At 51.2% G+C, this 12236-nt stretch overlaps 1 protein-coding gene across 3 annotated transcripts in view; it reads left to right on the top strand.

The window, feature by feature from the left end:
* The first annotated feature begins 2292 nt into the window (after nucleotides 1-2292).
* MIDEAS (mitotic deacetylase associated SANT domain protein) overlaps nucleotides 2293-12236 on the top strand; it is a 66259-nt gene continuing 56315 nt past the window's right edge. Inside the window, exon 1 of one of the 3 annotated variants that reach the window (XM_046007641.1) lies at nucleotides 2293-2358. The gene's annotated coding sequence lies outside the window, so the exon portion shown is untranslated. Of the gene's footprint in view, nucleotides 2359-2415; nucleotides 2996-3928; nucleotides 4623-12236 lie in introns of those variants that run through there. The other 2 variants (XM_046007639.1, XM_046007640.1) reach the window with 2 other exon arrangements.

Genomic DNA, 12236 nt, shown 5'->3' on the forward strand with positions numbered 1-12236 from the left:
CTCCTTCCAGGACCAGGCCTGACCCCCACCACCCCCTGGGGTGTGCCGATGCCTCGAGAACAAGGTCGATGATCTGAGCCAGAGGGAGAGGACACCCGGACAGATGTCAATTTCTCGTGAAACAAACACATCTCCACCACACCCTCTGAGCTGGTTTAATTTCAAGGATGACCCTGGTTCTGCCTTCTTTTCTTGGGATTCACGTGTTTCCTCTTAGCTCTGGTCCAGGCCCCTGCCTCTTCCTCCATGTTCTGCTTTCCAGGTAAGGGACCAGGAAGCCGTGTGGGGTTGTCACTGGGCTCACACGGACTTCTCTTTTGGCCTGTGCATTAGTTACCCACGGCTCTCCAACAAATGACTATAAAACCCTGCACCTTAAACAACAAACATGTATTATTTTACAGTTTCTGTGGGTCAGGAATCCAGGTAGCTTAGCAGTGGGGTTGTAGGTCTCATTTGAAGGCCCCATTAGCATAGGCGGAGGGGGAAGTATCCCAAGCTAGTAACTCAGGGTGGTTGTTGGCAGACCCCACTCCCTCTCCACAGGGCTGCCTTAGGACATGGCAACTGGCTTTCCCACAGTGGGTGATCCAACCAAGAGAGAGCAAGAGAGAAAGAGCATTCAAGATTGAAGCCACAGTTTTTTTAGAACCGAATCTCGGCAGAGGTGTCACATGATTTCTGCCATATACTATTTGCTGGGAGGGAGTCAGTGAGTCTAACCCAGGCCCAAGAAGCCAGGATTACACAAGGGTGTGGATACTGGGAGGCAGGAGGCGGCGGTGATACTGTCTCTGAGACCACCTACCTCTGCTTCTGGGCTGTGGTACTTCAGCAAATGCCACTCCGTACAGAGAAAAAGCAAATGCATACGTGTGTATATGTACGTGTCAGGCCTTAGCACCTTCACCCCACCTGTTAAATTTATTCCTGGGCATGCAGAAATTCTGAATATTCATGAAATTGTGACTGGGAATTCAGCATTGCAATACCGAACAAAGAAATATTCAGCTCTTGTCATAGCAAATACGGAGCATCATGTGATTGTTTTTAGACTCCTGGGTGACCTATTGTCTTTATTCCCCTTGATTGTATCATTGCTTGCTGGAAGCAGAATACACGAAACAATTGCTTCTATCTATCCCAAAACTGAAGCGGGCGATCCCTCTCACTCCCACCCCTCCAAGAGTGAGATGCAATAAGAATTTCAGAAAATCGTAATTATTAAGAGTCTGATAATACATTTATACCTCTCAAAGCAGCATTATTTTTCTTCCAGGGTATATTTTGTATTTATAAGGTGCCATTAATTATGTCTGGGTAGAAGTCAGAGCTAGTACATAAGGGCTGCGGTGTGGGGGATTTCGTGTTGCTGGGAGAGCTTCATCTGCATACTCCTCATTTTTTTAAAGATTTTATTTATTTATTTGTCAGAGACAGAGACGGAGAGAGCACAAGCAGGGAGGCGCAGGCAGAAGGAGAAGGAAGCTCTCCGATGATCAAGGAGCCCGATGTAGGGCTCAATCCCAGGACCCAGAGGCCAGGACCTGAGCAGATGGCAGACACTTAACCAACTGAGCCACCCAGGCATCCCCGCATACTCCCCATCTTTGGGTAGGTCTGCAGTTGTGGCTTCCCACTAGGTATTAACACAGACCTGGGGATCAATTCCCAGATGTCATTTTCCACCAGTTTCACGTCTATCTTTCTGTACAAAGCCTTCACTTCATGCAAAAAGATGAAGCATCAGAACGGGAGGTTCTGTGATCCGGCCAAAGTGCCAGTAGAAGCAGTAACTTGGGGAAAAAGGAAAAATTGTTGAGCCCTAAGGGATGCCTTTGAACCACCTTTAAAAAGCTCCCTGTTTTCCACAACAAGCTACAATGAAGCTAATGTTTCTGTTATGAAAGCCCTCCACTGCAGTTTCAAATGTCTGAGTTTTTGGTGTGTTTTTTTTTTTTTTAAACCACAGCAAAGGCTAACCCGGTTTTCTCTCCAGCTTCCCCAGAGAGAATTCTTCCCTACAGACTTGCCGTTTAACTACTTTGTTGCTGTTTATCAGAAACCAAAAAGGTGGTTTTTTGGTTGCAGTTTTTGAATACGGCGAGCGAATTTATTTTGGGCTGGAATAAATTTCAAGATTACTACTGCCTGAAGCTCCTCTTCTCAGGACTCCACCCCAACCCTCTAAGGCGCTTTTGGCTCGCGATGAAACACGGAATGCATCAGGCCCCAAAGAGATCTTCTGAGAGTTGAGTGTCAAGGAAGAGGTGGAAGGCGCGGGGGAGGATGAGAACAGAAACCATTTTGCAGCGCCAACTTGGACGCTGGAACAGCCCCCCTGAAGTGTGATAAATGGTAAACGTCCTGCGCGCGTAGAACCCGTGGAAATGACGAAGGACAAGCGTGCAGACCTGTGGAGGGAACGTGGGAGAGGAAACCCGGGTTTTAAGGCCCAGCTTAGGCATTCTTTGGCAAAGCACAGAGCACTTCGCTTTCTGACTTGACCTTCTAAGCCTCAACGCGAAACTGAGAAACTTTCTCTTCCTCCTCCCCCACCCTTTTGTTTGTGGGGTTGGGTGTGTTTCGCCTGGAACCCCCAGCTCGCCGGGGTCCCGGAATCCCAACACCACGTTCCAGACCCAGGTCTGAGAATACAGGTTCGGTCGCGTTTCCTCCGCGCGTCAACGACCCCGAGGGGTGCAGCCTCGCAGGACGACCGCCCGCGGCCCCCCGCAGCCGTGGGCCCGCCGAGCCGGGGAGTCGGCGCCGCCGGGGCGACCGGGGCGCGCAAAGCCGGGGGCGCGGGCGGGCGGGCGGCTGCAGGGCCCGGCGCGCCACCGCGCGAGCTGCTGGGTCACACGCCCGGGCCGCGCCGCCCGCTCCGCGAGGAAGTGACGACTGCGCCGTCCCGAGAGCAACAAAGTTTGAGTCTGCGGGCTGCGCTCGCCTGCGCCCCGCGCCCCTCTGAGCGGCCCCGGGATCCAGCGCGCAGGTGAGCCGCGGGCTGGGCGCCCCCTCGGCCGCCGGGCCGCCGGAGTGGGGCTCGGAAACGCGGTGGGGGGTGGGGTGCCGGGGCTTGTCCCGCGGGCGGGGTTGTGGGGGGCCGGGTTGGGCCGGCAGAGCTGAGCGCTGGGGTGCGGGCGGCGCGGCACGGCGGGGGGTGGGGGGCGCTCGGCGGCCGGGATCCGGGCCCGGGGCTGCTCCCCTGCTGTCGCCGGTTTGCCGCGGGGCTTGAAACAGCGGGCCCTGCAGCCGGGCCTCTCCAGGCGCCGTTTGCGAGAGGAGGGGTGCAGGGAGGGGCTGCCCGCGGCCTGCGTGCGGGGCTGGTCCTCCGCCCGGCGTCCCGCATCCGCACAGGCTGGGCGCAGCTGCCCCAGCCCTGCCCGGTGCTTCCCAGGGAAACGTGCTCTTCCTCTTCGCAGCCCTCGGTGAGGTTGCAGGAAGGAAGTTAAAGGAACTTTCCCCCCACTTTTCTTCGCTCGGCCCTGCAGTGACGAAGAGCAGAGCGACTCGGACGTTTGGGAAAACAACCGTACGCATTTCCCAAAAGCAAAACCGGAATGGGCCCCAAGCCCCCTTTCAACCGATCCCTCCCGACTCCCCCCACCCTTCCTCCTCCCACACCGCGTCCCGAACCTGACAGTAATCCCTAAGGCCTAACACTTTGCAATTTAGCCATAAAAACTGTCAGCACACCCACGTACATATGTGAGTGTTTTCTATATAAAACTCCGGAACCCGCTTCCAGTGCACTCTGGCATCTCGCTCTCTGCTGTTTTCTAAAACTGCCAGGGCTGCAGGGTGGTGCTTGCGAACTTTGCTGGTTCTTCCCGCCGCCCTCGGTAGCCTCGTGGCGCAGGGCTTTTTAAAGACCAGCCGAGAAGTTTATGACATCCCCACAGAGCAACTGGGCGGGAGGTGTTGGCGGGGGGAGGGGGGTCGGGGCTCCCTGACTTGGAGGCTGCGAGCGGAGCAGCGGCGGGACGCGTCGGGGTGTGCTGGAGTGTCCGTCGGTGCGGTGGAGACTCCGGACGTGGGACGTCTAGAGGTTGGATGGTGCAGCTCCTTCCTAGCAGCAGCTTCCTGCCGGCCTGTAATTACAGCGTGATTGCACAGTCAGGCATTGTTGGCGTGGATGTTTATACACAGGCTATTGTGCAAGACGCGGTGGCTGCGAACAAAACGCAGATTTGCATTGCAAATGCCCGGGACAGATCTGGGCTTGAGCTGCAAGTCACCAAGTTCTTTCTGGCCCTTCACCTTAGCTAGGTGATTTATTTCCTGGCCTCTCCCTTAACCTCAGACAACTTGCCAAACACCGGAGAAGTGAAGTAGACCCAGGAGGGCAGGATCCCTGCACTCCCAACGTAGGCAGCCTAAAAACTATCCCAGGGACTGTACCCTTATTTGTGTCTGTAGAAAATGTGGGGTGACGTCAGCAGGAAAAGGAGCTGGGAGATGGCTATCAGCCTCCCCAAATGGGAAAGCAGTTTGAATTAGCAAAATTGCATGGTGGTGTCTGGAGTGGGGCCTGGCTGCAGAGAGGACACGTCAGACTTGTGTGACTGAGCTGGCGAGCTAGACTTTGAGCCTTGGTGTCAGCTGCAGAAACTTAGTAGGTGGGTCCTAATTCCTTTATTGTGTTCTGGGCAAAGGGAAAAGTGCTGGGGCTTGGAGACTGGGTGTCTGGGATGGTGTCTGGGGTGGGCAGGATGCGGCTGGGGCGTGACACCCCCTCCTCCCAGAGGCGTGACTCAAGTACACTTTGTCCAGGAGGGCCCCAGGCCCATTTCCTGAGTCAGGCCTACAGCACAGAGAAGGGTGGGGGGTCCTCCTACCTGTTGAGCTTGTGTGCGGCGGGGAGAGAGCCAAGGCTGCAAGTGCGGAAAGAAGGCAAACAGGTTCTCCTCCACGGCCTCCGATGTGGCTAAGATATGGCTAACGGTAGTCGTAGTCGAGGGATTGAAATCACAATCAAAAAGCATGTACAGGATACAGGAGGGCCCTTCTGCTCCCACCCCTAGAAGCACCCCTGCTCTCTCCTAGAGACAGAGTGGCCTATAGGTGGAAGATTCTCACGGGACAGCATTCAGCCCTGCACCACGGGGCTGCTCTGTGACTCTGTGGCACCCTCCCCCCCAGTGCTTGGGCAGCTTCTCTGCTCAGAGTGGCAGGAACGATAGCCCTGGCACCCTGGGGCTCCCCATGCCTGGCCCTCTCCCCAGCCCAGTAACTGAGTTTCACCTGGAGGAGAAAAATGCCGTTTTGCAGGCTCGTGCCAGCTGTGTGTCATGGGCAGTGACAGTTTGCCAAAGCAAAACATTAGGGCATAGTCCCTGGCAGTCACCTATGTGCTTCCAGAGACTCGAGGAAAAACATGTGAAATCAGCATGTTTCTAGGAAGTCTGGAATATACAGGCCCAGCGGCCACAGGGGAATGAGGTTTAGAGCAAAACACCGCTGTGGTAGGAGTTTTGAGTTCCTGAGCTGCCCAACCTCCTGTTCTGGGTACATTTGGGTTTTTCCTGAACTTGACTGTCAAGGTTCGGGTCAGGTGCTTCCCCTGACCTACTGGTGCCCAGCCCTAGCCTTGAGAGGGAGAGGAGGGGAGCATTCCCTTAGGACCTCAAAGAAAAGACAGCTCTGAGTCGGGGTACTTGGTGTTAATTTAGAAGCTGCAGAGCCTCAAGGTGCCGAAAGGCCCTCCGGTAGTGTAGGCAGAAGAGTGGAGCAGAGGGACCCCTCCTTGTAAAGGCCAGAGAAAGAAGGAGGGAGATTCCCTGGAGTTGTGGCCTCACCAGGAGCCGTTGCCTGCCCACATCTTAGTTCATCCTGGCTAGTGTTTGTGCCTAACTCAGGCCCTTCTCTTGGCCTGCCTAGTTTTGCCTTAGCGTTCAGAGAGCTTTGCCTGCAGTTGTACCCGAGCCAGGGCACAATCCTGACTTCCTCTCCCACCTTACATAAATGAGGATTAGTGGCCCAAAGGTGCTGCCCAGTTCATGTCCCCTCTGTCTGCCCCCCCCCCCCCCGCAGCAGCCCTCCTGCCTCGCGGTGCACCACTAGGAACAATATTGAAAAAGCACTGATTCAGAACCAGACAGAGTGTACACATCATTCTGTTTCAAGAGGAGAAACCATTGGAGGTAACTAGTAAACTCAGCAACTCTCTCAGACGCCCCAAAGTGCCACTGAGAGAGGCAGAAGGAAAAGTCCCCTGCAAGACGGTGGTCTCCGAGGGAAGGCCTTTTACGCTCCCCAAGCCCGAGAGTTCTATCTCTGTTCATCTGCCTCCTCCCAGCTGCCTCACTCCCTATACACAGTCCAGTGTTTTGACAGCACAGCTAAGCTCCAAAAAAGGAGGCAGAAGAAACACCCCACGAGCTGAAAGAGGGCATGCCAGACTCTGGAGAAAGTGTTGCAGTTTTCCAGATGCCCGGCGGGTCAGTGCTGCACATGCGTTTCCTTCTTTAAAATGTTCTCCCCTTCATTTCTCGCATTCCCTGAAGCATCTCCTTGTGAGACCCTTAAACTACTTTTTTTCCTTGTCTGCATGACACAGGGCTTTGCTTTATGACTTTCTGTATCGAGTGCTACTTGAAATATACACAGGGCTTTGCATAAGCCTGGGATAAAGGGCTCTCTGTAATGTCACTTGAAATGCCTGGTTGCAAGGGTCACCCTCTTGCTCAGCAACCTTCAATGGCTCCCTGCTGTCTGCACGGTAAGGATCAAACTTCTAGGCTGGCGGTCAGGGCCTTCCACACAGGGGTCTGGCCTCTGCTGCTCCCCTGCCCTCACCCTCTTCACTGACCCAGTGACTCACTCTGGGTGTTTGTCCATACTGCTGGTGGCAAGCATTCCTGCCTCTCTTGCTTCCCCAGAAGCCTGGAATGCCTTTTTCTTCTGTTCTGCTTGGCTCTGTCTTGCTTTCCCTCCAGCCCTGTTCCTGTTCTCCTCTTTAAGAACTTCCCCGTCCCATCCGGTGCTAACATTCACCGGGACCCTGTACCAAAGAAAAACGTAAAAACCTGGACTAAAGGATTTTTAACATTTCCTCTGGGCTTCAATCAATCATACACTTCATTCAGCTTCTTTTTTTTTTTTTTTAAGATTTTATTTATTTATCTGAGAGAGAGAGAGAGTAGGAGCATGAGATAGGGGAGGAGCAGAGGGAGCAAGACAAGCAGACTCCATGCTAAGTGTGGAGCTTGACACTGGGCTCTATCGGGACCCTGAGATCATGACCTGAGTGGAAGTCGAGAATCGGACACTCAACCAACCGACTGAGTTAAGCCACACAGGCACCCTACCTTCATCCAGCTTCTTAATATGCCTATGGGTGGACCACTGTTACCATTTTTTAAAAAAGATTTTATTTATTTATTTGACAGACAGGAATCACAAGTAGGCAGAGAGGCAGGTAGAGAGAGGGGAAGCAGGCTCCCTGCCGAGCAGAGAGCCCAATACGGGGCTCGATCCCAGGACCCTAGGATCACGACCTGAGCCGAAGGCAGAGGCTTTAACCCACTGAGCCACCGAGGTGCCCCCATGGTTACCATTTTTCAACCAAACTGGACGTCCCTGTTTTAAGTGTATTTGTATCTCCAGGCTGGGGGCCCTAACTCGCGGCGAGTCCCAGTACGTATTTGGTGGTGGTGATGAAGAGGATGGTGATGACGACAGTGATGATGATGATAAAATGGCAATAGCTGTGCAGTCCTGTGTGCTTTGTGTGTAGACACGCGCAGCCACGCCAAGCTCCAGGGACCGTGGTTCTTGGGCTGTATTCTGAATGTTCACCCAGCCTGCCCTCCTCCCCGCGCCTCCTGGCTTCGGACGTCACCATTCTGTTCCGTTTCCAGCCCCTCTTCCCCAGGGCGGCGGGATAGTATCTGTGCAGCTTCCAGACTAATTTGAGCCTGGTTGACCTGCCCCACAATGTCCTATGCCTGAGCACCTGCTCCCCCGGGAGAGCCTTTGTCATCTGTGTTGGCCTGGTCTCCCAAGGGAACCAGTCTGATAGGAGGTAGGGCAACTCTCAGGCAAGACTTTGGAGGAAGACAAAGGTGCTTCCTGGTTCGTTGCAGCTTTGTTTCGCCCAAAGAGGCACTGAATCTACAAAGGTAGGCTAAACTAGAAAACCGAGTCTCTGGGAGATCCTGGCTAAACCCTAAAGTTGGCCTTGACCGGGCCAGTTCTCATGCTGTTATTCTCAACTTTGCCGTATAAGCTAGATTCTTTCTTTTTGAATTGAGACATAGTTGATATAATTTGCATACCATAACATGTACCCTGTAAAATAGATTCCTAAAAAAATTGTTTTTTCTTTTATTTTTTTAAAGATTTTTTTTTCTTAAAGATTTTATTTATTTGACAGAGAGAGACACAGCGAGAGAGGGAACACAAGCAGGGGGAGTGGGAGAGCTGAAGAAGCAGGCTTCCCTCCGAGCAGGGAGCCCAACGCAGGGCTTGATCCCAGGACCCTGGGATCATGACCTGAGCCGAAGGCAGAAGCTCAGCGACTGAGCCACCCAGGCACCCCTTAAAGATTTTATTTTTTAAGTAATCTCTACACCCAGCATGGGGCTCAAACTCACAACCCCAAGATCAAGAGTCACATGCTGTACTAACTGAGCCAGCCGGGTGGCCCCCACGTATATATATATTTTAATGAAAAGTGGCTCATAGGCTTCTCTTTTCTTTTTTAAAGATTTTATTTATTTGACAGAGAGATATCACAAGTAGGCAGAGCAGCAGACAGAGAGAGAGGGAAGCAGCTCCCCGCTGAGCAGAGTTTGATGCGGGGCTCCATCCCAGGATCCTGAGATCATGACCTGAGCCGAAGGCAGAGGCTCAACCCACTGAGCCACACAGGCGCCCCCCCCAAGTATTGTTTTATTTAAAAATAAAATCTGGTAGATTCCCCCCCTCCCACTTTCTATTAAAAAGGTAATATATAAATAAGGTTCAAATTTCAAAAGAGATCAGTTATATAGTATAAAGTAAGTCTCAAATGTCATTTCAGCATTAGATAGGAGATTACATATTATGCCCACATATACAAATGCAGTAGAATTAGAAAAATATCTATTTTTAACCTTGAGGGAAGGAAGACCTTCTTAAGAAAGATTACAAAGCAGAAGCCATAAGAAAATATTGAATGATCTGATAACCTGAAATTTTCAAAAAAATAAATTTCCCCTTCTCTCATGTTCCCGTTTCTTCAATCTGTCAGTGTCCCTGTCTTAGGCAACTATGATTTGTCATTTTTCAGCCATGCTTCCAGAGGTAGCCTTTGCAGACAAGAAAATCTGAATATGTAAGCAAAATTCTGGCATACTATACATAGGGTTCTGCATTCTGTGTTTTTCACTTAATGTATCTTGTCGATTATCCTGTAACAATGCATTTAGAGCTGCCTCATGTTTTCCACTAGCTAGATTGTATTTCCCTGTAGGAAAATGCCATCATTTATGTAACTAGTTTCTTACTGAAGAGCATTTAGGCTGCTTCCTGTCTTTCTCCAGGACACACAATGTTGCAGTTCATATGCCGATCGGACTTTGAATTGAAAATTCTTGAACAACATACAGGAGTGAAACTGTGATTTACATAGAAAACTATTTCTGATAAGTTATGCCTAAACTGCATTTAATAAACCAATCATTTCTAGAATCTGCGGTTTCACTAAGTAATCAGCTTTTATTTGTCTAAATTTTATTTTTAAGTAATCGCTGCACATAATGGGAGGCTTGAACCCACAACCCCGAGATCAAGAGTTGCACGCTCCACCAGCTGAGCCTGCCAGGCGCCCTGAACAATCCCCTTTTATTTATTTATTTATTTTTTAAAGACTTCATTTATTTATTTGACAGAGAGATCACGGGTAGGCAGAGAGAGAGCCTGATGTGGGGCTCGATCCCAGGATCCTGGGATCATGACCTGAGCGGAAGGCAGAGGCTTTAACCCACTGAGCCACCCAGGTGCCCCAACAATCCCCTTTTAGAGTTGACTAGGTAAAAAAATAAATAAATAAGAAATAAATAAAAATTAGAGTTGACTAGGACCTCAGGGATTGTTTTCATCCAGCCCCTGATTTACAGTAACTGTGGTAACAGCATCTCAGAGAATCCTGAGGTTAAGCATTTAAAGCTGGGAAGGGCACTTGTAGTAACTCATCTTTAATGCAGTTTCAAAGAGGGAAAGTGTCTTCTCTGAGATCACACAGCTGTGGAGTAGAAGGGTTGGGGCACAATCTCCACATTCCATTTCCTTTTGCCATCCTGCATGGATTATCTCAGTCACCGTAATCATTAGTTCCCTCACGTCTGTTTGTGAGCCAAGGACTCCATCTCTTCAGTTTCCTTAAGGCAGTACACAAAGATTTAAAAAGGAGAAACTTGGGGGACCTGGGTGGCTCAGTTGGTTAAGTGTCTGCCTTCCGCTCAGGTCATGATTCCACGCCGGGATTGAGCTCCTGCATCGGGCTCCCTGCTTGGTGGGGAGTCTGCTTTTCCTTCTCCCTCTGCCCCCCTCTCATGCTCTCTCTCTCTTGCTCACTCTCAAACAAATAAAGTCTTAATAAATAAAAAATAAAGAATAGAAAGAAACTTACAAACAACAAGGAACAAGGAGGGTTTAGGGGGAGATCTTTAAGAAGAGACTGGGATGCTTTTTTAGTAGGCTTCTTACCATTTTATCATCTCATTACAGTCTTCATTGATCTTAATTGCTGTCAACTTGTTGAGTCCCTAAAAACTCCTAACCAGGCCCAGCTGGCCAGTGATTACTGGGTATTTTCTGAGTGTAGAACGTGGGTTGGGCTACATTGAGGAAATGGAGAAATCCTCCCAGTTCCTGAGATCCCAGTCCTCTCCTGATGGACCCAGGAGAAGGCCCAGGAACACACTTTTCTTTGCCCAGAAACACACGTTTCTCTGCCCTAAAGCACTAGCCCTCTGTCAGTCTCCCTGTGGCAGCCTCCATAAGGGGCCTGAGTGGGATCTTCCACAAGTCTGTGTCTACTTCCTCTGTGGCTTCCCAAGAGCAGGTGTTCTGTGACAACTTAGGAGCCAACAGCCACTCCCCAATCCCACTTCCACTTGCCCTAGACGTGGTGGAAAGCTCAGAATTTCCTCTACCATTTCCCCAGGGAGGCTGTGCTGAGCCACCCAGCTGGCATTTAGGATCTGACTTGCCCAGGGACAGAGAAAAAGAAACCAGCCAGAGCCGCAGTGGGAACCCTGCCCAGCATGGTTTACAGGGTACTTTCCCTCATAAAAGGGAATCCTCGCCATTCGCTCATGTGACATGCATTTATTGAATCCCTACTGTGTGCTCTGGGCTAGGTCCTGGAGATACAAAGATCAAGATTCAGCCTCGCCCTTCAAAGTGCCCATGGTGTGTGAAGGAGACAGACATGAGCAAAAGCCAAGAACAGTTAGTGGCATGGACATCAGTGTGACGGTGTTTGGGGGTCTGTGGTCACTTCTGCCAGGCCAGAGGAGACAGGAGTGTTAAGAAGGGTCCACGGTGGACCCAGGACTTTGCATGGTGCCTGCGCTTGGTGAACGCTGTGGAATGAATGAAGGAGAAGCTTCGTGGAGGACCTGATTTTGAGTGGAGTTCTAAGAAACGAGTAGGTGTCCACCAGGTGGCAAAGAGAATCAGGGTATTCTTGACACGGGGAACAGCTCAGGCCGGTGGAATGGAGGCATGATACGACATGGGACGCTCTGGGAACCGCAAGCAGCGGAGTGTGAGGGAGCACTGGTGGGAGAGAGTGCTTAACATGGCAGACAGAGGCTGGAGCTCATGCCAGCTGTTTGTGTCCGCTAAGAGGTTTGGATCTTACTGTGAGAGCAGTGGGAGCCACAGAGGACTGTGTGTGTGTGTGTGTGTGTGTGTGTGTGTGTGTGTGAGAGAGAGAGATTGATTTTTTTAAATTTTTTTAAAAGATTTTATTTATTTATTTGACAGAGATCACAAGTAGGCAGAGAGGCAGGCAGAGAGAGAGAGGAGGAAGCAGGCTCCCTGCTGAGCAGAGAGCCCGATGCGGGGCTCGATCCCAGAACCCTGAGATCATGACCTGAGCCGAAGGCAGAGGCTTAACCCACTGAGCCACCCAGGCGCCCCTGATTTTCTTTTTGAAAGTCCACTCGGCTGTGATGTGGAGGACTGAATAGAAATGGGGGGAGACGGACAGCAAAGAGACCAGTGAGGAGGTCATTGTC

The sequence above is a fragment of the Meles meles genome, chromosome 6 (genome assembly GCF_922984935.1).
Source record: "Meles meles chromosome 6, mMelMel3.1 paternal haplotype, whole genome shotgun sequence".
In the NCBI taxonomy this organism is placed as follows: domain Eukaryota; kingdom Metazoa; phylum Chordata; class Mammalia; order Carnivora; family Mustelidae; genus Meles; species Meles meles.